Genomic DNA, 13703 nt, shown 5'->3' with positions numbered 1-13703 from the left:
GACTCACTGCAACCTCCGCCTCCTTAAGTTCAAGCGATTCTCCCGCCTCAGCCTCCTGAGTAGCTGGGATTATAGGCGGGCGCCACCACACCCAGCTAATTTTTGTATTTTTAGTAGAGACGGGGTTTCACCATGTTGGCCAGGCTGGTCTTGAACTCCTGACCTCATGATCCACCCGCCTCGGCCTCCCAAAGTGCTGGGATTACAGGCATGAGCCACCATACCTGGCCTTTTTTTTTTTTAATGGGGTCATCATACTATAAAGTTTTAAGTATGAATACAACACAGTTACAAATCATTTCATATCTTAACCCTTCAAATTTATTTTTTCTTTCAGGCTATTTATTTTCTGATATAATTGCCAGCTTTATTTCAGCAGATAGAAAGTAATTTGCTATCTTAAAATGTGTGTGCATGAGCTGCTAGAAAAATTTCACAGCTGGCTAGGCATGGCCAAGGCCAAGATGGGAGGATTGCTTGAGCACAGGAATTTGACAGCCTGGACAACATAGTGAGACCTTGTCTCTAACAAAAAAATAAATAAGTTAGCCAAGTATAGTGGTGCATACCTGCAGTCTCAGCTACTGTGAAGGTTGAGGTGGGAGGATTGCTTGAACCCAGGAGGTTGAGGCTACAGTAAGCTGTGACTCTGCCACTGCACTCCAGCCTAGGCGACAGAGCAAGACCCTGTCTCAAAAGAAAAAAAAAAAAATTCAAGCTCTTGATTTAAAAATCAATCCTGATCAACGATTTAGCTTAGGAATTTCTTATTTTATTTGGAAGTACTTGCCATTTATATATATATGAAGTTTAAATTATAAATGCACATATATATATGTTAAACATTAAAGTCAAATGAACTAAAATGAGTTCTTTGGCTTTATTTCTTGTCTGCTGAAGTGTATATGTTAATATACGTTAATATAAATTGTGATGGTTTATATCCTGCTATTAAATATTTGTGAAACAGAACCTATGTCCAGGCATGGTGGCTCACACCTGTAATCCCAGCACTTTGGGAGACTTAGGTGGGTGGATTGCCTGAGTTCAGAAGTTTGAGACCACCTGGGCAACATGGTGAAACCCCATCTCTACTAAAATTACAAAAATTAGCCGGGTGTGGTGGTGCACCCCTGTAATCCCAGCTACTTGGGAGACTGAGGCAGGAGAACGGCTTGAAGCTGGGAGGTGTAGGTTGCAGTGAGCTGAGATTGCACCACTGTACTGCAGCCTGGACAAGAGTGAGACACTGTCTCAAAAACAAACAAAAAAACCCAGAACCTCTGAATTGCTGACCTAATTTATTTTCCTTGGGAAAATACCTATTAAGCCCATGCAGATAAACTCTTAGAATTAAAGTATTGTTCGGTATAAGCAAGGAGTACAGAAGTACTGCCTCTTCCAGGTCTAGGGTAGTCACTGGTGAACCTACCTTTTCTAAGACGTTATGTACAGTAAACAGGAAGCTCTCCATTGGAGGATATGTCAAAGCTGGAGTTTGGACTAGAATACCAAAAACAGTAGCATCAACAATAACTAACTTAGTTTTTTTTTTTCGAGACTGAATTTCGCTTTCGTTGCACCATCTGGAGTGCAATGACGCGATCTTGGCTCACCGCAAGCTGTGCCTCCGGGGTTCAAGCAGTTCTCCTCTTCAGCCTCCCGAGTAGCTGGGATTGTAGGCATGTGCCATGACACCTGGCTAATTTTGTATTTTTAGTAGAGACGGGGTTTCTCCATGTTGGCCAGGCTGGTCTCAAAACTCCCGACCTCAGGTGATCCACCTGCCTCGGCCTCCCAAAGTGCTGGGATTACAGGCATGAGCCACCTCGCCCAGCCTGAAAATATCTCTTTTTAGTATTGAGGAATCCGATTTCTTTGAGAGGAGCTCATGGACTTAAATACCATTATAGTTGTTGTCTAAGCCCTTGAAAACCTAATGTTTTTCTGAAGTTTAAATTTGTAGATAATGTGCAACTGTGGTTAAAAAAAGAAAAAAAATTGTAGATAGTGGAATTTGAAAAATATTTAAAATCTGATTAAATTTTACAGTGTATGGTGTGGTTTGAAAGAGAACGGGGGGCTGGGCACTGTGGTTCACGCCTGTAATCCCAGCACTTTGGGAGGCCAGGGTTAGCAGATCTCTAGAGGTGAGGAGTTGGAGACCAGCCTGCCAACATAGCAAAACCCCATCTCTACTAAAAATACAAAAATTAGCTGGGTGTGGTGGCAGGCACCTGTAATCCCAGCTACTCAGGAGGCTGAGGCAGGAGAATCGCTTGAACCTGGGGGGCAGAGGTTGCAGTGAGCCGAGATCACATCACTGCACTGCAGCCTGGGTGACAGAATGAGACTCCGTCTCAAACAAACAAACGAAGAAAACAAAAAGAAAAGAGAATGGAGAATTGAGGACATCTAGTCAGTTGGATAGATCTGGATTCTATTCTTAGTAATTTCGGTTATCTCGGGCAATTTACATTGTCTTTTTTTTCTTTCTTTCTTTCTTACATTGTCTTTTAAGTTATCAGCTGTTCACCTGGCTTGGTGGCTCCTGCCTGTAGTCCCAGCACTTTGGTAGGCCGAGGTGGGCGGATCACTTGAGGTCAGGAGTTTGAGACCAGTATGGCCAACATGGTGAAACCCCATCTCTACTAAAAATACAAAAATTAGCTGGGAGTGGTGCCACATGCCTGTAGTCTCAGCTACTTGGGAGGCTGAGGCAGCAGAATCGGTTGAAACCGGGAGGATGAGGTTGCAATGAGCTGAGACTGCACCACTGCACTCCAGCCTGGGCGACAGAGTTGAGACTCTGTCTCAAAAAAAAAAAAAAAGTTGGCCGGGCACAGTTGCTCACACCTGTAATCCCAGCACTTCGGGAGGCTAAGGTGGGCAGACCACTGTGTCAGGAGTTTGAGACCATCCTGGCCAATATGGTGAAACCCCATCTCTACTAAAAATAGAAAACTAGCTGGGCATGGTGGCACACGTCTGTAGTGCCAGCTACTCGGGAGACTGAGGCAGGAGAATCACTTGAACCTGGGAGGCAGAGATTGCAGTGAGCCGAGATCGTGCCACTGTACTCCACTGTACTCTGGGCAACAGAGTGAGACTCCGTCTCAAAAAAAAAAGTTATCAGTTGTTCTTAGGTTATAAAAGATCTGTTTTGTAAATTGTATCAAGCAGATGTCAACCATTTATAATAAACATATCAAGATATGAAGTTAATTTCTTTGCTGTCATTCGAAAGCAAAGTTTAAGGTAGCAAACTACCTTAAACACATTCTCATTGAAAAAGTAAATTAAAAGCACATCTTCTGTAGCCAGGCGTGGTGATAGATGCCTGTAGTCCCAGCATTGGGAGGCTGAGGTGGGAGGATCTTTTGAGCTGAGGAGTTTGCACCCATCTTGGGCAACATAGTGAGACCCTTATCTCAAAAAAAAAAAAAAATCTCCAACTGCACATTTTCTATAGAAGCTACTCAGTGGACATAATTAGAACAAATGGTAGTCTGTTGAAAAAATTAAGACATTTAGTGCAAACCACATGTCCAGGGAAAAAAAAGAAAAAAATTAAATAAAAACATTAAGACATTTATGAAGTCTGTGTTTACAATCCAAACTGATCATATTAAATGTATACTGACATTTTAGGGATGAATAAATTTTCTTCTGAAAAACAAATTTTAGTTTTGGCTTCTAGCACTTAGTAATTATAGGGAGAACATGGAAATATTAAATACCAACAATTTGGCTGGGCGTGGTGGCTCATGCCTGTAATCCCAACACTTGAGGAGGCTGAGGTGGACAGATCATTTGAGGTCAGGGGTTCGAGACCAGCCTGGCCAACATGAGAAAACCCCATCTCTACCACGGATACAAAAAAAAAACTAGCCAGGTGTGGTGGCAGGCACCTGTTATCCCAGCTGCTCAGGAGGTGGAGCCAGGGGAATTGCTTGAACTTGGTGGGGTGGAGGTTACAGTGAGCCGAGATTACGCCCCTGTACTCCAGCCTGGGTTTTAGAGTGAGACTCCACCTCCAAAAAACAAACAAACAAAAAATCCCAACAATTTCAGAGATAAAATGATTTAGGCGGCCTAAAAGATTGCCAAAATATAGTATTACATGATAATCTAATTTTAATGCAACTGAATCCTGGTTTAGAATAAAGTCAGCTGATTCAACTATTAGTATTAGATCTTTTGCATTTATTTTAAGCACCATTTCAGGACAAAATATCTAACATTTTACTTGATGAGTTTTAAGTTTTTCTTAGCACTTACTGTTTTGAGGAAATTACTTTTTTTAAAAGTTGGAGATGCCATTTTAATTTTTCCATTAGCATTAAGTGATACATGAAGTTATTTTATTCTTCTGACTCAAAATGGTTCTGTTAGTGAATACATTTAAGAATATGATGATGCCATTAGTCATTTAATTTTGTTGAAACTTGGCTTTGGTGGCTGTTAAAAAAATGAATTGGTTGGCCAGGTAGTTCACGCCTGTAATGCCACCACTTTGGGAGGCTGAGGTGGGTGGATCATCTGAGGTCAGGAGTTCAAGGCCGGCCTGGCCAACATGGTGAGACCCTCCTCTCGACTGAAAATAAGGAAGTTAGCTGGGTGTGGTGGCAGGCACCTGTAATCCCAGCTACTCGAGAGGTTGAAGCAGGAGAATCACTTGAACCCGGGAGGTGGAGATGGAGATTGCAGTGAGCCAAGATGGCACCACTGCCACTGCACTCCAGCCTGGGCAACAGAACAAGACTCCATCTCAAAAAAGAAAAAAGGTAAGTTGAGTTCTGCAGTTTTTCCTCTTAGACAAGAAAATAACTAGAGACTAGATCTCAAAGAATGAAGACAGCCAGAAAGCCGGAAGACAGCAGAAAACCAGGGATAGAGAACTTCCCTGAAATACTGGCCCAGGCAGAAGCGCCTTCACCAGTACTGGAGACTCATGGCTTTCGTGCATTTTTTGGAGTAGGGGATAAAAAATATGTTTGGATGGAAAATTTCTCTGGTAAAAGTATTCTATCTGTTTCTCTCTTTAATGGACACAGGGGCTTGCTCTGTCACCCAGGTTGGAGTGCAGTGGTGCCATCATGGCTCACTGTAGCCTTCACCTCCTGGGCTCAAGCCGTCCTTCTCTCTCAGTCTCCTAGAGTGCTGGGATTACAGGTGTGAGCTACTGAGCCTGGCTTTTGTTTTTTTTGAGATGGAGTCTCTCGCTCTCGCCCAGGCTGGAGTGCAGTGGTGCGATCTTGGCTCATTGCAATTTCCACCTCCAGGATTCAAGCAATTCTCCTGCCTCAGCCTCCTGAGTATCTGGGATTATGGGCGCCCATCACCACGCCCAGCTAATTTTTGTATTTTTAGTAGAGATGGGGTTTTACTATGTTGGTCTGTCTGGTCTCGAACTCCTGACCTCAGGTGATCCTCCGGCCTTGGCCTCCCAAAGTGCTGGGATTACAGGTGTGAGCCACTGTGCCCAGCTATGTTTTTTTAATTTTTTGAGATGGAGTTTCACTCTGTCACCGAGGCTGGAGTGCAGTGGTGCGAACTCTAGTGTGAGCCACCACACTTGGCTGTAAAGAGGCATTTGGAATTTAGAGATGGATTCTAGTCCCTTGTTTAAGAATTAACTGTAGGCTGGGTGCGGTGGCTCTCACCCCATTTTTACTAGAAATATGAAAATTAGCTGGGTGGGTGGTGGGCGCCTGTAGTCCCAATTACTCAGGAGGCTGAGGCAGGAGAATCGCTTGAACTTGGGAGGTAGAAGTTACAGTGAGCTGAGATGATACCATTGCACTCTAGCCTGGGTGATGAGTGAGGCTCTATCTCAAAAAAAAAAAAAATTATACATACATACACACACAAACACACATATATAACATGAAAAAGAAATAGGGCAGAAATGTAATTTAAATAAAAGAAAGTGTGTTCTAGCACCTCCCCACTTACCAGTCTGACTGGAACCTTGTTTTGAAGCAGAAATGTATTGAAAGTTCAGAAGTATTTCAGAGAACAGCATGATAAAAAATATTAAGAACCTCAGTTTTTATTAGAGTAATGATAGGGTGTGTAAAAATCTTCAAGAGCGCTCTTCCTTTTCACTCACTATAAAATACTTTTTTTGATCTGGGTTCAGTGGCTTATGCTTTTAATCCTCCCACTTTGTTAGACTGAGGCAGGAGGATCATTTGATCTCAGGAGTTCGAGACCAGCCAGGCCAACATGGTGAAACCCCGTCTCTACTAAAGACACAAAAATTAGCCGGGCATGATGGCACATGCCCGTAGTCCCAGCTACTCAGGAGGCTGAGGCAGGAGAAACACTTGAACCTGGGAGGCGGAGGTTGCGGTGAGCCAAGATTATACCACTGCACTCCACCCTGGGCTATAGGGTGAGACTCTATCTCAAAAAATAAACCCAAAACCAAATTTTTTTGTGTGCTGTTTGGTATTAACAGCAAGCAGTCAGTAAATTAGAGCAGAAGGACGACCAAAAAGAAAATTTTATGGAATTAGCTAATGGCTTATTTTGAGGAAGAATGGATCAGAACAGCAAGGACACAGATAAACCTAATCCCTGAAATGGATCTCCAACAGGAAACTCAAGAGGATTTTAAAGAATGGCTGGAGTCTGTTTTCAGAGATAAAGAAGGCATCACATATACAGTAGCCGACTAGAATCAGAGATAAAAAATGAAACAGCAACAGGCCAATTGAGTTCATCTTTGAAACTCATGAAGGAGAATTAAAGTCAAATCAGGGAAAGGAAAGGTGAAGTCAAACGTTCAGAATGGAAGAATAAAGATCGAAAATCTGGGAAAGAAGCCATAGCAGGCTCACATAGCTGTTACGTTTTGTGTGCCTGTTTAATCACAGTATATCCTGTATCATCTTGTTTTGACTAGCCACAGTAATTAGTCTTGGGACAGGCTCATGACATACATGCCCAGATCTTTTATACAAAATGTAATGGGAAGGCCAGGTGCAGTGGCCCATTCCTGTAATCCTAGCACTGTAATCCTAGCACTTGGGAGCCCAAGGTAGGCGGATCACTTGAGGTCAGGAGTTCGAGACCAGCCTGGCCAATGTGACGAAATCTCGTCTCTAAGAAAAATACAAAAACTAGCTGGGTGTGGTGGCATGCCTGTAATCCCAGCTACTGGGGAGGTTGAGGCAGAAGAATTGCTTGAACCCAGGTGGCAGAGGTTGCAGTGAGTTGACATAGTGCCACTGCAGTCCTGCCTGGGCGATAAGCAAGACTCTGTCTCAAACAACAACAACAACAACAAAAAACCAAAGTAATGGGAGGATGTGACAGTCCTCTACCTGGCCAGGTCTGTCTTAGGGAGAACAACCTTCTGCTTCAGCACAGGGAACTCTAATGATGTATTTCATGGTTTTGGATCTAGCTATATGTAGAGCCAGTATAACCTTTAAATTTAATTAAATGAAGAAATAAAAATTCTCCTTTGTACCTGATATTGTTTGAATTGGGAATTGGCAACCTCGCCATCTAAGGTAGTTCTGGCTAATTCATAAATTTTTCTTGAGAATAAATATGGAAGGTATAGTTCCCGAAGCTGGTGAGGTTAGTTATTCTTGCTGAAAACAACCAAGAATGTTACAAAATTATAAAACCACAACTTTTGTGAAAACATCAGAAAGCTGACAAGATAGAGAAAATCTGAAGGGCTGGGTTATGGGAACTCATAACTGAAATGAGAATCGCTCTTGCCCTGAACGAAAACATTTCACCACTTGAATTTGAGTTTTGAAAACTTTGTGGGGTGAGATACTCAGAATAGTCTGCATTCTTACTTGTGGCCTGGGTTAACTTCTGGGTGGGCCAAGGAACCCAGTCTTGAATTTGGATTAGAGTGATTCCAGGCAGGTGTTGTCTCTTGATACTTGGAGGAAGCTGCCTTCACCCTAGGCTTAAGATTGTAAGTAATTTTTTCATGTAAAATAACCAGCTCACCAAGATAATTTAGGCATAGAAGGGAGTAAGTATCACGAATGAGGATAAGGACCACCAGGAACACAGAAATAGTCCTGCAAAAACTTGAGATTCGGAATTCTCAGAGACTATTTTCCCCCATTATCTTAAAATAAATATGACAAGCTTGAAATTCTGTAGAGAGTAGGAAACTATAAAATATGACTTAACAGTAACTAGAGATCCTAGAAATGAAAATTATAAACAAAATTAAAAACCTGGTAGGTGTTTAACAACAAAAAGATGAAGAAGGAATCAGTGAAATGGAAGGTAAGTCAGAAGAAATAGTATGGAGAGGAAAAAGAAGGTAAGAGGCTGAAGGGATAAAGTGAAGAGTAACATACATTAATCTGAGTCCCAGTAGGATAGGAGATAGAGAATGGGGCAGAGTCTAAAGAGACAATAGCTGAGAATTTTCCACATTGAAGGATACAATTCCATAGTCAAGAAGCCCAGTGAGTGACAGACGTGTTTAATAAAAATAAGATCTACACCTAGAATACACAGTGAAACTGTAGAAAACCATAGACAAAGAAAACATCTTAAAAACAACAGGAGTGGCCGGGCGCGGTGGCTCAAGCCTGTAATCCCAGCACTTTGGGAGGCTGAGGCGGGTGGATCACGAGGTCAAGAGATCAAGACCATCCTGGTCAACATGGTGAAACCCTGTCTCTACTAAACACAAAAAATTAGCTGGGCATAGTGGCGCGTGCCTGTAATCCCAGCTACCCAGGAGGCTGAGGCAGGAGAATTGCCTGAACCCAGGAGGTGGAGGTTGCGGTGAGCCGAGATCGCGCCATTGCACTCCAGCCTGGGTAACAAGAGCGAAACTCCGTCTCAAAAAAAAAAAAAAAAAAAAACAGGAGTAGGGCGCGGTGGCTCACGCCTGTAATCCCAGCGCTTTAGGAGGCCGAGGTGGGTGGATCACGAGGTCAAGAGATCAACACTATCCTGGCCAACATGGTGAAACCCTGTCTCTACTAAAAATACAAAAAATGGGCAGGGTATGGTGGTGCGTGCCTGTAGTCACAGCTACTCCGGAGGCTGAGGCAGGAGAATTGCTTGAAACCGGAGAGTCAGGATCGTGCCGCTACACTCCAGCCTGGCGATAGAGTGAGACTGTGCTAAATAAATAAATAAAAAAGAGTAGGAATGGGAATTACCTAAAAAGAGACTGTGGATGACTTCTCAATAGCAACAATGGAAGCCAAAATATAATGATGCTAACAGATAATGAAATAACCTTAGTGTGCTGAAAGAACATAATCGTCAACTTAGGTTTCTATTCCAGTGAAAATACCTTTCCAGAAAAATGAATTTTTAGCAAACAAAAAGTTTATCATCAGAGGGCAGCAGAAACAAGAATGAATTAGCAAAGAATGGCATTAATTTGTGGTAGCATCTAAAGGAAAATTTAACTGTTTTAAGCAAAAATAATATTACATCTAAAAAATACAGGATTAGGCTGGGTGCAGTGGCTCACACCTGTAAACCCAGCACTTTGGGAGGCCAAGGCGGGCGGATCACCTGAGGTCAGGAGTTCCAAGACCAGCCTGGCCAACATGGCGAAATCCCAAACCTGTCTCTATGAAAATACAAAAATTAGCTGGGCGTGGTGGTAGGTGTCTGTCATCCCAGCTACTCGGGAAGGGGATACAGGAGAATCGCGGGAATCCGAGAGGCAGAGGTTGCAGTGAGCCCAGATTTCACCACTATACTTCAGCCTGGGCAACAGAACAAGACTCCGTCCCCCAGCTGCCAAAAAAAAAAAAGTAAAAATCATGCTTAGTTGCATTCCTTAGAAGCGCAGAGCAAAATGTCCCCATTTTACCTGGTTTACATTTTTTGTTTGTTTGTTTCATGGCCTCTTTTATTGGGAGATCTCAGAGTTTTGATATGGTGACATGACAGGACAGGTCATATCCTGGTGATTTGTGGTTCATTGCTGGTGACATCAGAACGTAAAGTCAACCAGGAAAAGACGCCATGGGCCCGGCTGAGGTGGCTTCTGGAGCACCACCTCCATCGAGGAGCTTTTCCTGGGCTCCACGTGTCCTTCATGTTGCCTGCTCTCCTGCCCAGTGTTGCTGTGCTTATTATACAAGATGGCCAATAAAGCATGACACATATTCAATAAATGTTCATTTCTTTCTCTTTATCCAACCCTTCTTATTTTAAATTGGGATTCATAAAAGGGATCAAGCATTTCCATTTATACACGAGGCGACTGAGTAGAGCCCCAAGAGCACGCAGCGAGGTGGTGGTCTGCTGAACCCATACATACCCCAGCTCTCCTGACCTGTCCCGTGGGGACCAGCGCATCGGGTGCTTCCTAAGCACGTCACCTGCCTGGCCCGGTGCCGCCTCTGGTGTTCATTGTTAATGCCACCTCCTGATGGCAGTTTCTTTTTGGGGGAAGAGGAGAGAAGAGAGGGAGCCATCCCCAAGTGCAGGGTGCACGGAAGGCTCCACGAATAGTCTCCGCTAAGGACCGTCCCAGAGAGTAACCTCTGGACGCACGAAGAGCAGTGAACTTCCGGTGTGACCCGGATGCACTTATTTCCACAGAGCAGGACGCCCAGAGAAGGCGAGTGGGTCGCCGCCCCCAGAGACTTTTCACAGCAGGACGCCCAGAGAAGGCGAGTGGGTCGCCGCCCCCAGAGACTTTTCATCCTGCAGGGCTCGCTGCCTGCCCTGACAGTTCTGATAATCACGTAGGACCTTCATCACCTGGGGCGCCCCGTAGGCTGTTGGTATGGCGTCTACCTCCCATTTCTTACATGATTGTTAAACCGGTAGAATATGTCCAGGTCCTTGGCATTTTGAACAAAGAATTGGACAAAATGCACAAAGCAAGGAATGGAAGAAGTAACAAAAGCCGAGATTTATTGAAAACCGAAAGTAACACTCCACAGAGAGGGGGCGTGCTGAGCCTAGGGGCTCAAGAGCTCTTCCGGGATTTAAGTTACAAAAGTGATACCCTATGCAAGCATCTGATTGGTTATGGGAAGCACAGCCAGCACTGTGGGAGGCCGAGGTGGGTGGATCACCTGCGGTTACGAGTTTGAGACCATCTCGGACAAATGGTGAAACCCCGTCTCTACTAAAAATACAACAATTGGCCGGGCGTGGTGGTGGGCACCTGTAGTCCCAGCTACTGGGTAGGCTGAGGCAGGGGAATCTCTTGAACTAGGGAGACGGAGGTTGCAGTGTGCCGAGATCGCGCCACTACACTCCAGCCTGGCGACAGAGCAAGACTCCGTATTAAAAAGGCCGGGCGTGGTGGCTCACACTTGTAATCCCAGCACGTTGGGAGGCCAAAGTGCGTGTATAACCTGAGGTCAAGAGTTCCAGACCAGCCTGGCCAATATGGCGAAACCCCATGTCTAATAAAAAATAGAAAAAATTTGCCGGGCATGGTGGCGGGCACCCGTAATCCCAGCTACTCGCGAGGCTGAAGCAGGAGAATTGCTTCAACCCGGGAGGCTGAGGTTGCAGTGAGCCTAGAACGTGCCACCGCACTCCAGCCTGGGTGATAGAGTGAGACTGTCTTAAAACAAAACAAAACAAAACAAAAATAAACAAAAAAAGACTCAGCTGCAGTCAGTCTGATTGGTTGCAAGAAGCAACCAATCAGAGGCTAAAGTGAAGTTACAAGTTACAGACCTGTGCAAACGTCTGATTGGTTGCAAAAAGCAACCAACCAGAGATATTTTATATTTTCCATCTGGCGCACCAAAAAAGGGGATGGTGGTCTGCAAACTGAGTAGCTTCCCTTCCTTTTGTTACTTAGGTGTGGAAAGTTGGGATTTTCCGCTAGGCGCGGTGGCTCAAGCCTGTAATCCCAGCACTTTGGGAGGCCAAGGCGGACGGATCATGAGGTCAGGAGATCCAGACAGACCATCCTGGCCAACATGGCGATACCCCGTCTCTACTAAAATGCGAAAAAAATTAGCTGGGCGTGGTGGCGCAACCTGTAGTCCCATCTACTCGGGAGGCTGAGGCAGGGGAATCACTTGAACCTGGGAGGTGGAGGTTGCAGTGAGCTGCGATCGCGCCATTGCACTCCAGCCTGGCGACAGAGCAAGACTCTGTCTCAAGAAAAAAAAAAAAGTTGGGGTTTTTCTTTTGATTTAGTTCTAGGAAGTCAGCATGAATTGGCCTTAGGTTCCCTGCCTCCAGACCCTATTCTTCTGTCTCGTGATGACCTGATAGCAGATTTTTGGCGATTAAAGATGAGAAGTGGTAACAGCAGTAAGCAGAAAATTGCCCTAGTTTCATGTTCTGACTGTGAGAGTGGCTGTATGACCTTGACAAATCACTGCATTTGTAAAATGAGAACCCATCTCTGTTTTCTTTCTCTGGGGAATTAAAGGAAAACAGATTATGAAAAAATGCCATGAACTTTCAGAAGTAATGAAAGTATATGCTAAGTGAATGTCTGATTATGGAAACATATGCCTTTGTTGACCATTTTGCCTAAGCCACATTTTAGTGCACGTTTACTTAGACTTGGGGGAGAGGGAGCGGGAAAGAAATCCAAACAAATTCACTTAGTCTTAACTTATTCAAGAGAAAAAGAATGGGACCTAGGCTGCTAAGGAAAATAATTTATATAATTTATCTGTTGACTTGCTTGATACTGCTTTTACTTCTGTATCTATTCAGGGAACCTTGTTTTGGGAAACAAATTTACTTATGTTTGTTAAAAAATATGGGGATAAGTGCCTTTTTTTTTTTTTGAAATGAAGTCTTGCTCTGTCGCTCAGGCTAGAGTGCAATGTTGTGATTTCGGCTCACTGTAACCTCTGTCTCCAAGGTTCAAGCGATTCTCCTGTCTCAGCCTCCCAAGTAGCTGGGATCACAGGCGTGCACCACCAAACCTAGCTAATTTTTGTATTTTTAGTAGACACGGGGTTTCACCATGTTGGTCAGGGTGGTCTTGAACTCCTGACCTCATGATCCACCTGCCTCGGTGTCCCAAAGTGCTGGGATTACAGGCGTGAGCCACCGAGCCTGGCCATGTCTTTTTTTTTTTTTGAGATAGTCTTGCTTTGTTGCCCAGGTTGGAGTGCAGTGGTGCAATCTCAGCGCATTGCAACCTCTACCTCCTGGATTCAAGCGATTCTCATATCTCAACTGAGTGGCTGGAATTACAGATGGTGCACCTCCATTCCTGGCTAATTTTTGTATTTTTAGTAGACACAGGTTTTCGCCATGTTGCCCAGGCTGGTCTCGAACTCCTGGCCTCATGTGATCAACCTGCCTCGGCCTCCCAAAATGCTGGGATTACAAGTGTGAGCCACTGCACCTGGCCAAGTGTCATTTTTTTTTTTTTTAATTTTTATGATTTGCATTATATTTATTTATTGAGACAGAGCCTTGCTCTGTCACCCAGGCTGGAGTGCAGTGGTGCATTCTCAGTTCACAGCAACCTCCACCTCCTGGGTTCAAGTGATTCTTCTGCTTCAGCCTTCCCAAGCATCTGGGATTACAGGTGCACACTACCAGCCTGGCTGTTTTGTATTTTTAGTAGAGAAGGGGTTTCACCATGTTGGCCAGGCTGATCTCGAACTTCTGACCTCAGGTGATTCACCTGCCTTGGCCTCCCAAAGCACTGTGATGACAGGTGTGAGCCAATGTGCCCTGCCAGAATAAGCTGTATTATAAAGTATCTTACATGTTACTTGATGCCTAGG

At 44.3% G+C, this 13703-nt stretch overlaps 1 protein-coding gene across 11 annotated transcripts in view; it reads left to right on the top strand.

Moving 5' to 3' along the window:
* Positions 1-13703, top strand: part of GTF2I (general transcription factor IIi) — a 107667-nt gene that overhangs the window by 12613 nt on the left and 81351 nt on the right. The window lies entirely within an intron of this gene.

Source organism: Aotus nancymaae, unplaced genomic scaffold (assembly GCF_030222135.1).
Source record: "Aotus nancymaae isolate 86718 unplaced genomic scaffold, 86718_ANA_hifiasm-v0.15.2.pri h1tg000012l, whole genome shotgun sequence".
NCBI lineage: Eukaryota > Metazoa > Chordata > Mammalia > Primates > Aotidae > Aotus > Aotus nancymaae.
This window is presented reverse-complemented; position numbering and strand designations above follow the sequence as displayed.